The sequence below is a fragment of the Curcuma longa genome, chromosome 1, assembly GCF_044706935.1.
Source record: "Curcuma longa cultivar G26 ecotype Majalengka, Jawa Barat chromosome 1, ITB_CL_G26_1.1, whole genome shotgun sequence".
NCBI lineage: Eukaryota > Viridiplantae > Streptophyta > Magnoliopsida > Zingiberales > Zingiberaceae > Curcuma > Curcuma longa.
In genome coordinates this window covers 26,019,874-26,035,125 of record NC_133861.1, presented here as the reverse complement: position 1 = coordinate 26,035,125, position 15,252 = coordinate 26,019,874, and the positions used below count along the sequence as shown (strand labels likewise).

The 15,252-nt window shown below is 40.3% G+C and overlaps 1 protein-coding gene across 1 annotated transcript in view; it reads right to left on the bottom strand.

Moving 5' to 3' along the window:
* Window positions 1–15,252, bottom strand: part of LOC141847372 (uncharacterized) — a 42,092-nt gene that overhangs the window by 19,024 nt on the left and 7,816 nt on the right. The gene's annotated exons all lie outside the window — the stretch shown is intronic.

Genomic DNA, 15,252 nt, shown 5'->3' with positions numbered 1-15,252 from the left:
ACACAATACATGCTCAAGGCAACGAAACTGAACGACAACATGGCGACAACTTCACGAGACTCATAAGATAGCAGTGGTGGCTTCTGCATCACGGCGAAGACCTCCACAAGACTAACAAACAGAATAATAGCTTTGCTCAAGATCGCTAGCAACTTCATTCAAGGTTGGCCAAGAAATCACAAGCTTCTGAGACTTCCGCGAGCTTTCAAGACACATGCAACCACTTCTTGAGCTCCTGAGATGCATGTAACCATTTCGCAATCACTTCAATCTCCTAAGGCACATGTGAATACTTCTGAGACCCTCCTCGACTTCATCGCCGCCTAAGACAACCTCGGGGTACTCCTAGCATCTTCTTCTTGCGTTATATAGAGATGCTTCACATATTTTTCTCCTCTCATTCATCTCTCCTCTTGTTGTTTGGCTTTGGCACACCTCAAGCACTGCACTCGGCAACAACAACACATTTCAAGCCAACCAAGGACCAAAACCTGGACTCAACTCAAGATATTATACCTTATAGTAATCGTGATGGCATCAAATCATTTCCTAAGTTGGAGCGCACTTACAACTTGTTACCCTTGTGGATCAACATCAGAAAAGAGGAGAGTTGCATTTACGAGGAGCTCTTCTTCATTTACACCGACAAAAAAACTACAAAGAGGAATCACAATCGCTCTTCATGGACAATACTATAGCAATAGAAACCTGAATAAAATCTCCAATTTACAATCAACATTAGCAACTAGTGGAATCAAATCATTTCCTAAGTTGGAGCGCACTTACAACTTGTTACCCTTGTGGATCAACATCAGAAAAGAGGAGAGTTGCATTTACGAGGAGCTCTTCTTCATTTACACCGTGTTAGAATATTTAGGAATAGATATTCTATTAAGATATTCTGTTTCTTTTTTATAGAATAATTCGTGTAGAATAAGTCCCTATAGTAATGTATAAATAGGGGCTTAACTTGATAATATTTTTATGGAATAATATTCTACATGGTATCAGAGCCGGGATTAAATTTAGGGTTAGGTTTATCCGCCGAACCCTAAACTAAATCACGATCCCTTTCTTCCCTTCCTTCTCTCTACGCCGCTGCTCTTCCGAATCCGAATCGCGCCTTTTCTCGTCGCGGCGCAACCTCGACAACAGCGGCCTCTAAACCGAATCGCGAACGGCTGGACAAGTTCGCGAGCTCAAGAAAATCGAGGCGTCGTTCGTCCCCATCGCCCTCGATCAGTTCCTCGCTCGCCGGAAATACACCGACAACTTCTTCTCCGGCGTGTTGATTCGAGTCGCGAAGGCTTCAGCGTCGCCACCTCAGGCACCGTTATCCTCGCTGCCCTAGTCCTCCAGATCTTCACCTCAGCCTTCGAAGGCATCTTCGCCCTCTCTTCCTGTTCCCTAGCGCACCTCCGCCACCGCCTTCCTGCCTCTGTGAAGTTCGCTTGCGACAGGAAGCAAGGACACCATCCGTGAAGTTCGCTTGCGACAGGAAGCAAGTACGCCATCACCTGCAGCGAGAACGCCCGGTGCTTATCTTCGTGTCACGGACAGAAGCGTGGTCAACTTTTCAAATTTTTCATTATCTTTTCTAGTGTTCTTCCACAGATCAAGTTTTACTTCAACCTGAAGATCAGCTATGAGAAAATTTTGGTCCAGAGTTAGACTTGAAAAAAAAAGTAATCTGGAAAAAAAAAAAATACCTGGGGCTTTGATAGAAGAAGTACATCCCGGTGAATACCAGACAACCACCAATGATCTTGATCTTCCAAATATGGCTGCATCAACACATTTGGGACATGGCATATCAATTTTAAGCTACAAGTAGCAGCAGCATCCTTGCTGCCTTTTTTCCAGCAGGCCAACAGCACAAGTTACAGCCACCGGCAGCCGTCCTTTCTATTCTCCAGCAACTCAACAACAGCAGGACACCAGCAGCAGCACACCTTTCCGAAAGCAGGTGCTGATGGAAAGAAGATTAATCATGTCACCTCGTAAGGGTGGCAAAGAACCACCAGATCTGACCCCACCGCCTTCATATGACGACTTTCTGAAATGGTATGAGGATCGAAAAACTTCTGATTCCCCTGTTGCCGTTGCACTCACTGGTAATTCCTTTGCTGGCATATCTCACTCTTCGAGTTCTTGGGTTCTTGATTCCGGGGCCACCGATCATATCACTGGTAATAGATTACTTTTTTCTTCTCTCTCTACTTCTGGTTATTTACCCTTTGTCACCATGGCAAATGGTTCTCAAATTCAGTCTCAGGGTGTCGGTACTGTTCATCCTTCTCCATCTCTCTCTATTCATAATGTTCTTTATGTTCCCGGTGCTCCCTTTAATTTATTATCAATTAGTCAGCTTACTCAGTCTCTTGATTGTGTCATCTCGTTTACAAAATCTTCTGTTTCCTTGCAGGACCGGAGTACGGGGAAGATGATTGGCTTCGGATATGAGTCTCATGGCCTATATCGACTTCAACAATCCTCTCTTGTTGGTTCGGCGGCAGTATCTCCCCTTCTTATTCATGCTCAGTTGGGACATCCAGGTCTTGATAAGTTGAAACAATTACATCCTGGTCTTTCTCACTTAGATTCTTTATCTTGTGAATCATGTCAATTAGGAAAGCATATTCGTAGTTCTTTTTCTCCTCGCACTGTGAGTCGGGCTACGTCACCTTTTTCTTTGGTTCATTCCGATGTTTGGGGTCCGAGTCGTGTTTCTTCTACATTGGGGTCACGATACTTTGTTACCTTTATAGATGATTTTTCTCGTTGTACTTGGTTATATCTGATGAAGGATCGTTCGGAGTTGTTTTCTATTTTTAAATCTTTCTTCTATGAAATCAAAACTCAATTTGGTATTTCTCTTCGAACCTTACAGAGTGATAATGCACGTGAGTATCTATCTACTTCATTTCAGACCTTCTTGGCATCTCATGGTGTATTGCATCGGACATCTTGTCCTCATACCCCTCAACAAAATGGAGTTGCTGAACGCAAGAATCGCCATCTTCTTGAAACCACCCGGACTCTTCTTCTCCATTCTCATGTTCCTCTTCAGTTTTGGGGTGACGCTGTACTTACTGCGTGTTATCTCATCAATCGCATGCCTTCCTCCACTCTACAAGGTCAAATACCTCATCATATTCTTTATCCTCATCAGTCTCTTCACCCTTTACCACCTAAGGTCTTTGGTTCTATATGCTTTACTCATGCTCTCGATCCTGGCATTGACAAACTCTCTCCCCGGTCTCATAAGTGTGTCTTTCTTGGGTACCCACGGTCTCAGAAAGGGTACAAGTGTTATTCTCCTACTCTTCGTCGGTACTTCATCTCTGCTGATGTCACATTCTTTGATTCGGTTCCATTTTTTGGGCCTAACGGATCTCCGTCTGAGTTTTCTCCTTCTACGTCTGCACCAATGGCTATCTTTTATCCTCCGGAGGAGTCTCTGTCGCCTCCGAGGACATCTCCTCCATTGCAGGTTTATCAGCGTCGTCCTCGTCCTGCTTTGCCGCCGAACACCACTGATACTGCCATGGACACATCTTTGGAGCCAAGTCTTTCACCTCGTCCTCTGGTCCCATCTCCTGAGACTGATATTCCCATTGCACTTCGGAAAGGTATGCGTTCCACTCGTAATCCTTCTCCTCATTATGTTTCTTTGAGTTATCATCGTGTTTCTCCTTCCTATTTTGCTTGTCTTTCCTCCTTGTCGTCTGTTTCTCTCCCGAAGACTGCAGGTGATGCCTTTGCCCATCCAGGATGGAAACAGGCTATGCTCGATGAAATGTGTGCCTTGCAGAGCAGTGGGACTTGGGATCTCGTTCCTCTACCATCAGGGAAGTCAGTTGTCGGTTGTCGATGGGTGTATACGGTGAAAGTTGGTCCGGACGGAAAGGTTGACCGGCTTAAGGCTCGCCTCGTTGCTAAAGGTTATACTCAGATCTTCGGATTGGATTATGCCTCTCCGGACACTTTTTCTCCTGTTGCCAAGATGTCTTCTGTGCGCCTATTCCTGTCCATTGCTGCGATTCGACATTGGCCTCTTTATCAGTTGGACATCAAAAATGCTTTCTTACATGGTGACCTGCTCGAAGAAGTCTATATGGAGCAACCTCCGTGTTTTGTTGCTCAGGGGGAGTCTTCTAGTCTTGTATGTCGACTGCGGAAATCTTTATATGGCCTCAAACAGTCTCCCAGAGCATGGTTTGGTAGATTTAGTACTGTAATCCAACAATTTGGCATGATTCGGAGTGAGGCTGACCATTCTGTTTTTTATCGACACTCATCTACTGGTTGCATCTACTTAGTAGTTTATGTCGATGATATTGTTATCACAGGTAGTGATCATCTCGGGATTTCACAGGTGAAACAACATCTTTTTAAACACTTCCAGACAAAAGATCTCGGCAAACTCAAATATTTTTTAGGGATAGAAGTAGCACAGTCCAAAAATGGAATTATCATATCCCAAAGGAAGTATGCAATGGATATTCTAGAAGAAACATGCATGTTAAACTCAAAGTCAGTTGACACCCCCATGGATCCTAATATCAAGCTTATGCCAAATCAGGGGGAGCCTCTTCCAGATCCTGAACGATACAGGCGATTAGTAGGGAGACTAAGTTATCTTACTGTTACTCGTCCGGATATCTCATTTGCAGTAAGTGTAGTAAGTCAGTTTCTCAACTCTCCATGCAAGGAACATTGGGATGCTGTGACTCGCATTATTCGATATATCAAAGGTGCTCCAGGAAAGGGTCTTTTGTATGAAGACAAAGGACATACTCGAGTCGTAGGGTATTCTGATGCAGATTGGGCAGGATCTCCCATTGATAGGAAATCTACTTCTGGTTTTTGTATATTTGTCGGAGATAACCTTATTTCTTGGAAAAGCAAAAAGCAAAATGTTGTGGCAAGATCCAGTGCGGAGGCAGAATATCGAGCTATGGCCATAGCCAGTCAGGAGCTTATATGGCTCAAACAGTTGCTTCAAGAGCTAAGATTTGGAGAGGTTACACAAATGTCACTTATATGTGATAATCAAGCGGCCATGCATATCGCCTCGAATCCAGTTTTTCATGAGAGGACAAAACATATTGAAGTTGACTGTCACTTTGTCAGAGAAAAAGTCATATCTGGTGAAATATCTACAAGCTTTGTTAACTCACAGGATCAACTAGCAGATATATTCACCAAGTCACTGAGAGGTCCTCGGATTGACTACATATGTAACAAGCTGGGAACATATGATTTATATTCTCCAGCTTGAGGGGGAGTGTTAGAATATTTAGGAATAAATATTCTATTTTTTCTGTTTCTTTTTTATAGAATAATTCGTCCTAGAATAAGTCCCTATACTATGTATAAATAGGGACTTAACTTGATAATATTTAAAACAAGCAAATGAAGTAATGCATTTTTTCTCTAAGAAAGTAATTTATTCTTATGGTTTATTATTTTATGGAAGACAAGATTAATGGCAATGAGCATGATAGCCAGATTATCACAATATAGGTTCATTATTTTATGCTATGCTCCTATGTAAAAATCAGTCAGCCTTATATTCTACCTCTAGGCTTCATCTAGTCACCATGGTCTTTTCCAAAACATAATATTGTCTAAGGGGAAACCTACCCAAATTGTACCCAATTTGTATTTGTGTATGCTATAATTAGTATAAGACCACGATCATCATAATAGGAGATTCTTCCTAGAAGCATCCGTAAATACTGAAGAATTCATAGAGTTGCCTTCCAATGGTGCTGGCATGAAAATAAAAAAATTATCTACTCACACTAATAGCAAATGAGATGTTAGATCTCTAATCAAATTTACCAACTAATCTCCAAATTTAGTATGCTTGAAGAAGCTTGGATACTATTAGCTATATTTATTGGCACTCTTATTAACCCAAACTAAGCATCCTAAGTACATGTTTGTCGTGACATATAAACGGTCCCCATTAAAAGCATCCTCTATAAGTAGAAGGTACTTCAAATCACTCAAATCCTTAATTCTAAAGTCTTAATGTAGAGGTATAAGTTAGGGACCTAATTGTCAATACCATATATTCCAATGTGTAATTGTAAAATTACAATAATGAATATGGGTATAGGTAGAGGAAATTGCTCTAACTAGAGGTGAGAAAGCTTGACAATTTCCCCTTTAACCTTAAGACTGTCAGAGCTGTAATGGTGACATGACCATCATTGATGTCTTCACGCCGTGGCCTTCTCAATCATTGTTGATGGCTCCACATCACGACTTATTCTTGTGCAGTTTGAGTTTGATATCACCCTCTGCTTTGTGTGTGCAATCCTCCGCTTTGTGTGTGCAATCTCTAAGTATGTAACCCTTTTTGCACAGATTGTTGATGAGGATTTACATCATGCGACTTCGAGCATCAATAATTAATGGGCAACACCTCCCCTTTCGGATGCACCTATGAACAACTTCATCAGACCTTGTTGTACCATTCTTCATTTGAGAACAACATCTTGTTCATGAACCTATGGTCAGTAACCTCTCAAGCCTACATTGTTCCTTTCTTTGACATTGAAAGGTGCCTTTGTTAAGCTTAAGACCTATATATGGGAGACATTTTTCAGGACTATGGTGCGATTAGCAATCTATTATAATTGTGGCAATTAGACACCTAGATGAACTCACACATTAGTAAATACTAAGCTTTTACTACTAATCTTAAAATCATCTGTTAAATCACTTCAAATGTTAAGGTCATGCCTGATTCCACTAAAAACAAATTCACTCTAACAACGTAGTTGCAATTGGAGGGCCTCAAGGCGATAGAGGCCATCAGCGAGGTCATGGAGACCATTCTAGTGGATGGGATAGACTTATATGCTTCCACTATGGGAAATTTGGAATGACAAAGATTTCTTCTACTCTTTTCATGAATATTCAACCAGTCATTACTTACCCACAATATGTGGCCGAGTTAAAAACTGTTTCCTAAGATAGTTCCATTTGCTCACATCTGTTCTAGTTTAGTCTTGGTAGCAATATTGTAGTTTTTGTAATTTTTACTGAGGGATATTCCAACTTTCTTCAATACTAAGCTACCGCCAGAACCTCATCCTAGTTAGTTAGCTTAACTCTATTACTCTATATAAAATTACACCAATTGTTTACTTATATCATACATCTAAATCATTCTCTTGAATTCCATATTCAAATCACTAAGCACAATTTTGTAACATCTTATATTCCTCTAACCTTGCACCACCCTTATGTCCTACCAATGGCATATTAGGTAATGGGACTCGTTCAATGCATAAGAGCATTAGAAATATTAGTATTTCACTTGCATTATCCTTATCCTCTATATTTTAATTTAACATCACCAATATTTTCATTCAAGATTCAAGGACTAGAAAAGTAATTAGTGCAATGCACAAGTCTCACAGATTTTACCAATTCAATAATACGCCATCATCTTTTACTCTTCTAGTGGTCTCATCACCTATTCAAATACACAATCATCATGGTTATCGTAATCTTGAGTTTAAAACAAATGGATCCTAATTTCTATGTTTTTTGTGCATTGAGTGTGAGTCAAGTCATTTAGGGTAACATGCCAAGTCGTCATTCCCCAATATAGTGTCCATAAGTGCATCTTTGCACATGTTACTTCAATTCATTCTAATGTTGAGGCTTTGAAGCAAGTCAATTCCAGTCATAGATTCAAGCACTTCTACCTTTCATTCATAATTCAAATGATATGGTGCTTAATGAAAAGTATTTTGAACTTTCCCTATACCTTTCTGTTATACTTTATTAAAATTCTTTGCAGTGATAATGCTAAGGAATCCATCTTTAATACTTTTCCATCATTTTTTCAGTTATAGATAGTTTCACTAGCCTTCATTCTCTCACACCTCACAATAGAATGGTGTTGTAAAAAGGAAGAATTATCAATTAGTTAAGTTGAAACTACTTTGCTTCTACAAACACATGTTCCCCACTCATTCTTTGTGATGTCATTCTTATTTCATGTTCCCTTATCAATTGCATATGATCCTCTCTTCTATTCATGATAAGGTTCCTACCACCATTCTTTCCCCGTGGTGCTCTTTATTGTCCCATATGTGTTTAGAGATACCTCTCGTATCCCTTGGACAAAACAAATTATTCCAAATACATTGCATGTATTGTTCGTGGCTACTCTTATCTCCAAAACACTCATTTTGTCACCCAATCCTATGCTACACCAATTATTTTACTTTCTTATCCTCATTTTGTCACTCATTTTTAGGCTACAAATAATATGGAGATGGTTGAAATGGAGGAGAGCATAAGTTGTTTTTTGTGATCGTAAATTACCTCTAAAAGTTAATAGGCATTCTATAAAATGGCGATTAGACCTACTATGTTATATGGAACTTACTATTGGACTATGAAGCAAGCACACGAGCAAAAAATGAGTCACAAAAATGAAGTTGTTAAAGTGTATATGCGAATATACGAGGATGGACAAAATAAGAAATGAGAGTATTTAAAATGTTATGTGCATATACTTAGGTGACCAATAAATGCTCTACTTAGGCAATGTGAGATTGTGACAAATACACATATTAATCGAGGAAGAGACAAAGAAGACTTAGTTAGCAACAATAAAACAGAATAAAATTCATTTAAATATAAAGGATGTTATACTAGGCGATCAAGCTCAATGGCGTAGGAGGATCTACACAGTCAACCCCACTTAATGGGATAAAGACTTAGTTGTTGTTTTGTATACTCTTAAGCTTCAAAGTGAATTTCTTAAATTATCTCAAAGGCTCTTTCTAATCTAGGTAGATGACAAGTCATAGCTAACGAGATGGATTCTCTCCACTCTAACAGCATTTGAAAGTTAGTTTTTTTTTCTACCAAGAAAGTATGTTGCAAGTGAACCTCTACCATTAGATGTACTCTTGATGGTGTTATGAACTAGCTCAAAAAATTGCTTGCTAGTTATGAGATACACTCAAATTTATAGTGTGGACCATCTTGACACTTTCTCCTACGACTAAAGATTATTTACATTTGTCTCTTTTCTCATATTAGCAAATATCTTTCACTAGTCCCTTCATCAACTATAGTATCAAGGACGCTTGCATCTGTAGTGGTCTTATTGAGGATATATAGATATATATAGTGCAACTTACACATTGTTATTCAAGAAGTGACTAACCAATGTGCAAATTGAAGACATAGCTCCAAGAACTTGGATATATAGATATATATAGTGCAACTTACACAAATTGTTATTCAAGAAGTGACTAACCAATGTGCAAATTGAAGACATAGCTCCAAGAACTTGGTTTAAAAGATTTAATAGTGCAAGTTTTTGCTACTCAAAAAGTGACTAGCTAGTGCTCAAGACTAATACAATTCCAATTGGATCACATAACTAAAAGACTGCCTACTCATCATTTTTAGATTAAAGAATTGAAAGAACTCAAATACTTCATCAGTATAAAGGTTGTATACAAATATCTTGAGATTTATTTGATGCAAATATCTTCCAACAGAACACATGTATTTGACATGCTTAAGAAGGTGGATATACTAGGAACCAAAAACAATTCACAATCACATAGACCCTCATGTATTAAAGAAAAGGTAGCCACTATTTAATCTAGGAAAGTAAAAAAGTTTGATAAAGAGGCTAAACTACCATGCCAACCATCTAATTTACAATTAATGTTATCAATTCTTAAGATCCCAATAGCACAATCATTGGGAGGCAATCTTAGAAATTCTATAGTACCTTAATAAATGAACTCAAATACTTCGTCAGTATAAAGGTTGTATACAAATATCTACCCCCGGAGCATGATTGAGTTGGTTATTACGGGGCACACTTGCTGAAGTGGGCAAGGGTCGAATCTCAGTGAAACCGAGGCAATGCCCTCCCTCGTAGTGGCCAGTTGCAGCTTCCCGATTTACCTCCTTACAGATAATCGTGGGGCCGACCACGTGGGACCGCTGGGGTAGCGGATTCCACCTTTTGCTAAAGTATACAAATATCTTGAGATTTATTTGATGCAAATATCTTCCAACAAAACACATATGTATGTATTTGACATGCTTAAGAAAGTGGATATACTAAGAACCAAAAACAATTCACAATCACATAGATCCTCATGTATTAATGAAAAGGTAGCCACTATTTAATCTAGCAAAGTATACAAGTTTGATAAAGAGATTAAACTACCATGCCAACCATCTAATTTACAACTAGTGTTATCCATTCTTAAGATCCCAATAGCACAATAATTGAGAGGCAATCTTAGAAATTCTATAGTACCTTAATAAATACTTCAGTGAAAAATCTCTTGAGATTTTGGGTACAATTACTATTGATTGGGCAAGTTCTTCCATAGATTGTTAAAATAATAATGAAAAACTTGTATTATTAGAAGGGATAACCCCTAATTTATACATGAATATACCGACTTATTCCAGGAGAATTATTCTAAAAGAATAAACAGATTATTTATCCCTAAATATTCTAACACTCCCCCTCAAGCTGGAGAATATAAATCATATGTACCCAGCTTGTTACATATGTAGTCAATTCGAGGACCTCTCAGTGACTTGGTGAATATATCTGCTAGTTGATCCTGTGAATTAACAAAATTAGTAGATATTTCACCAGATATGACTTTTTCTCTGACAAAGTGACAGTCGACTTCAATATGCTTTGTCCTCTCATGAAAAACTGGATTCGAAGCAATATGCATGGCGGCTTGGTTGTCACATATAAGTGACATTTGTGTAACTTCTCCAAATCTTAGCTCTTGAAGTAACTGTTTGAGCCATATAAGCTCTTGACTGGCTAAGGCCATAGCTCGATATTCTGCCTCTGCACTAGATCTTGCCACAACATTCTGCTTTTTACTTTTCCAAGAAACAAGATTATCTCCGACAAATATACAAAAACCAGAAGTAGATTTTCTATCAATGGGAGATCCTGCCCAATCTGCATCAGAATATCCTACGATTCGAGTATGTCCTTTGTCTTCGTACAAAAGACCCTTTCCTGGAGCACCTTTGATATATCGAATAATGCGAGTCACAGCATCCCAATGTTCCTTGCATGGAGAGTTGAGAAACTGACTTACTACACTTACTGCAAATGAGATATCCGGACGAGTAACAGTAAGATAGCTTAATCTCCCAACTAATCGCCTGTATCGTTCAGGATCTGGAAGAGGCTCCCCCTGATTTGGCATCAACTTGATATTAGGATCCATTGGAGTGTCAACTATCTTTGAGTTTAGCATGCCTGTTTCTTCTAAAATATCCAATGCATACTTCCTTTGGGATATGATAATCCCATTTTTGGACTGTGCTACTTCTATCCCCAAAAAATATTTGAGTTTGCCGAGATCTTTTGTCTGAAAATGTTTGAAAAGATGCTGCTTCACCTGTGAAATTCCGAGATGATCACTACCTGTGATAACAATATCATCAACATAAACTACCAAGTAGATGCAACCAGCAGATGAGTGGCGATAAAAAACAGAATGGTCAGCCTCACTCCGAGTCATGCCAAATTGTTGAATTACTGTACTAAATCTACCGAACCATGCTCTGGGAGACTGCTTGAGGCCATATAAAGATTTCCGCAGGCGACATACAAGACCAGAAGACTCCCCCTGAGCAACAAAACACGGAGGTTGCTCCATATAGACTTCCTCGAGCAGGTCACCATGTAAGAAAGCATTTTTGATGTCTAACTGATAAAGAGGCCAATGTTGGATAGCAGCAATGGACAGGAATAGCCGCACAGAGGACAACTTGGCAACAGGAGAAAAAGTATCCCCATAATCCGATCCGAAGATCTGAGTATATCCTTTAGCTACGAGACGAGCTTTAAGCCGGTCAACCTTTCCGTCTAGACCAACCTTCACCGTATATACCCATCGACAACCGACAACTGACTTCCCTGGTGGTAAAGGAACGAGGTCCCAAGTCCCACTGCTCTGTAAGGCACACATTTCATCGAGCATAGCCTGTTTCCATCCTGAATGGGCAAAGGCATCACCTGGAGTCTTCGGCAGAGAAACAGACGACAAGGAGGAAAGACAAGCAAAATAGGAAGGAGAAATACGATGATAACTCAAAGAAATATAATGAGGAGAAGGATTACGAGTGGAACGCATACCCTTTCGAAGTGCAATGGGAACATCAGGCTCAGGAGATGGGACCGGAGGACGAGGCGAAAGACTCGGTTCCAAAGATGAGTTCATGGCAGTGTCAGTGGTGGGCGGCGGCAAGGCAGGACAAGGACGAGTACGACGCTGATAAACCTGCAATGGAGGAGATGCCTCTGGAGGTGACAAAGATTCCTCCGGAGGATAAAAGATAGCCAAAGGTGCAGGCGTAGAAGGAGAAAACTCAGATGGAGATCCATTAGGCCCAAAAAATGGAACCGAATCAAAGAACGTGACATCAGCAGAGATGAAGTACCGATGGAGAGTAGGGGAATAACACTTGTATCCTTTCTTAGACCGTGGATACCCAAGAAAGACACATTTATGAGATCGGGGAGAGAGTTTGTCCATGCCAGGATCGAGAACATGAGCAAAACATGTAGAACCAAAGACTTTAAGTGGTAAAGGATGAAGAGACTGATGAGGATAAAGAACATGATGAGGTATTTGACCTTGTAAAGTGGAGGAAGGCATGCGATTGATGAGATAGCATGCGGTAAGGACAGCATCACCCCAAAATTGGAGAGGAACATGAGAATGGAGAAGAAGAGTCCGGGTGGTCTCAAGAAGATGACGATTCTTGCGTTCGGCAACTCCATTCTGTTGAGGGGTATGAGGACAAGACGTCCGATGCAATACACCATGAGACGCCATGAAGGTTTGAAATGGAGTAGATAAATACTCACGTGCATTATCACTCTGCAAGGTTCGAAGGGAAATACCAAATTGAGTTTTAATTTCATAGAAAAAAGATTGAAAAAGAGAAAACAACTCCGAACGATCCTTCATCAAATATAACCAGGTGCAACGGGAAAAATCGTCTATAAAGGTAACAAAATATCGTGACCCCAATGTAGAAGAGACACGACTCGGGCCCCAAACATCGGAATGAATCAAAGCAAAAGGTGACGTAGCCCGACTCACAGTGCGAGGAGAAAAAGAACTACGAACATGTTTTCCTAATTGACATGACTCACATGATAGAGATTTTAAGTGGGAAAGACCAGGATGTAATTGTTTCAACTTATCAAGACTAGGATGTCCCAACTGAGCATGAATCAGAAGGGGAGATGTTGCCGCCGAACCAACAAGAGAGGACTGCTGAAGATGATAGAGGCCATGAGACTCATATCCGAAACCAATTATCCTCCCCGTACTCCGGTCTTGTAAAGAAACAGAAGATTTAGTAAACAAGATGATACAATCAAGAGATCGAGCAAGCTGACTGATTGATAATAAATTAAAGGGAGCACCAGGAACATAAAGAACATTATGGATAGAAAGAGACGGAGAAAGATGAACAATACCAACACCCTGAGACTGAGTTTGAGAACCATTTGCTATGGTGACACAGGGTAAATAACCAGAAGTAGAGAGAGAAGAAAAAAGAGATTTATTACCAGTAATATGATCGGTAGCTCCGGAATCAAGAATCCAAGGACTCGAAGAGGAAGATATATTAGCAAAAGAATTACCAGTGAGTGCAACGGTAGTAGGGGAATCAGAAGTCTTTCGATCCTCATACCATTTCAGAAAGTCGTCGTAAGAAGGCGGTGGGGTCATATATGGTGGTTCTTTGCCACTCTTACAAGGTGACATGATCAATCTTCTTTCCAAAACAGGATGCTGCTACTTGTAACTGGAATTTAAGGTGTTGTTTGCTGGATATCACTGTCCTCTATTTGCTGTTTGCTGTTTTGCTAGACAGGAAGCCCAAAACAGACCGAACCTCCACGGCAAATAGAAAGCTGTCACTGTGACAACAGAAAGCTCTCGCGCGATGAAGAGGGATAGGCCGGCACCGTTCTGCTTGCGTGGAGGGAAAGGCCGACGAGCAAAAAACCAAAGAGGAAGACCTTCGGCACCTTCAGCCCTTCCACACGTTTTCTCCAGCGGCCGCACGAGCAGAAAATGCCGGCATAAGGTGGTGCGTCGCGGGGAAGAAGAAACCTTCGGCGGCTTAGGGTTTTGGAAGAGCAGAAGCTTCGTCGCGAGAGAGGATGACGAAGAAGAGGCAGAGTAAAAACCTGGAGAAGACTTCACTGCTCCACAGCTTCTAGGTTACCACTGGCCACGACAGAGACCGATCGATTGCGCGCTGAGGAAGAAGCTCGCGATCGACTCGAAGCGGCTCGAGTTCGGCGGAAGACGCTCGCGATCAGCAGGGAAGGCGAAGGTCGCGATTGGAAGCAGAAGGGAGGCTGTGTCGCGCTGTCGGAAGCTAGGGACGGCGGCCTGCTTGCTCTGCTTCGGAAGATGGCGCGATCGGGAGAAGATGGCGCGGTCGGAAGCTAGGGACGAGGAAGGAGATGCGGTGCTTGGCGGACAGAGCGAACGAAAGAAAAGAAAAAGGGAGAAAGGTATTGCGGCGGCGGCGTAAGGATTAGGTGGATAAACCTAATCCTAACCCTAACGCTCTGATACCATGTTAAAATAATAATGAAAAACTTGTATTATTAGAAGGGATAACCCCTAATTTATACATGAATATACCGACTTATTCCAGGAGAATTATTCTAAAAGAATAAACAGATTATTTATCCCTAAATATTCTAACAAACAATCAAGCTATCACGTTAATCCAATGTTCCACAATAAGATGAAACATGTAGAGAGTAATTGTTAATTTATTTGAGAGACTATGTAATCCAATAAAAACCTCGTTTATCAGCTCTATCGGTTAGTTAGCACTTTTACTAAGCTAGTCCTTAACAAGTTCTTGAATCAAAAATATCAACAATAAGCAAAATTTTCATACTATCTTTGAACAAACTTGTGTAGTTGTGTTAGGAACATAGTTGTAAACCCTTCATATTCCAAGATGTGAACAATTTCCATATTAACCTTAAAGTATGCTCCCAATTTTGCAAGTACTAATGATGTCAATCACTAACAAATGAAAGCATGTCATCTACATAAACAATGATAATAATATATTTTCAAAACTAAGAGGTTAGGTGAAACACTAAATATTTGATATACTCCTAACCATACCAAATTGAAGAAGAGA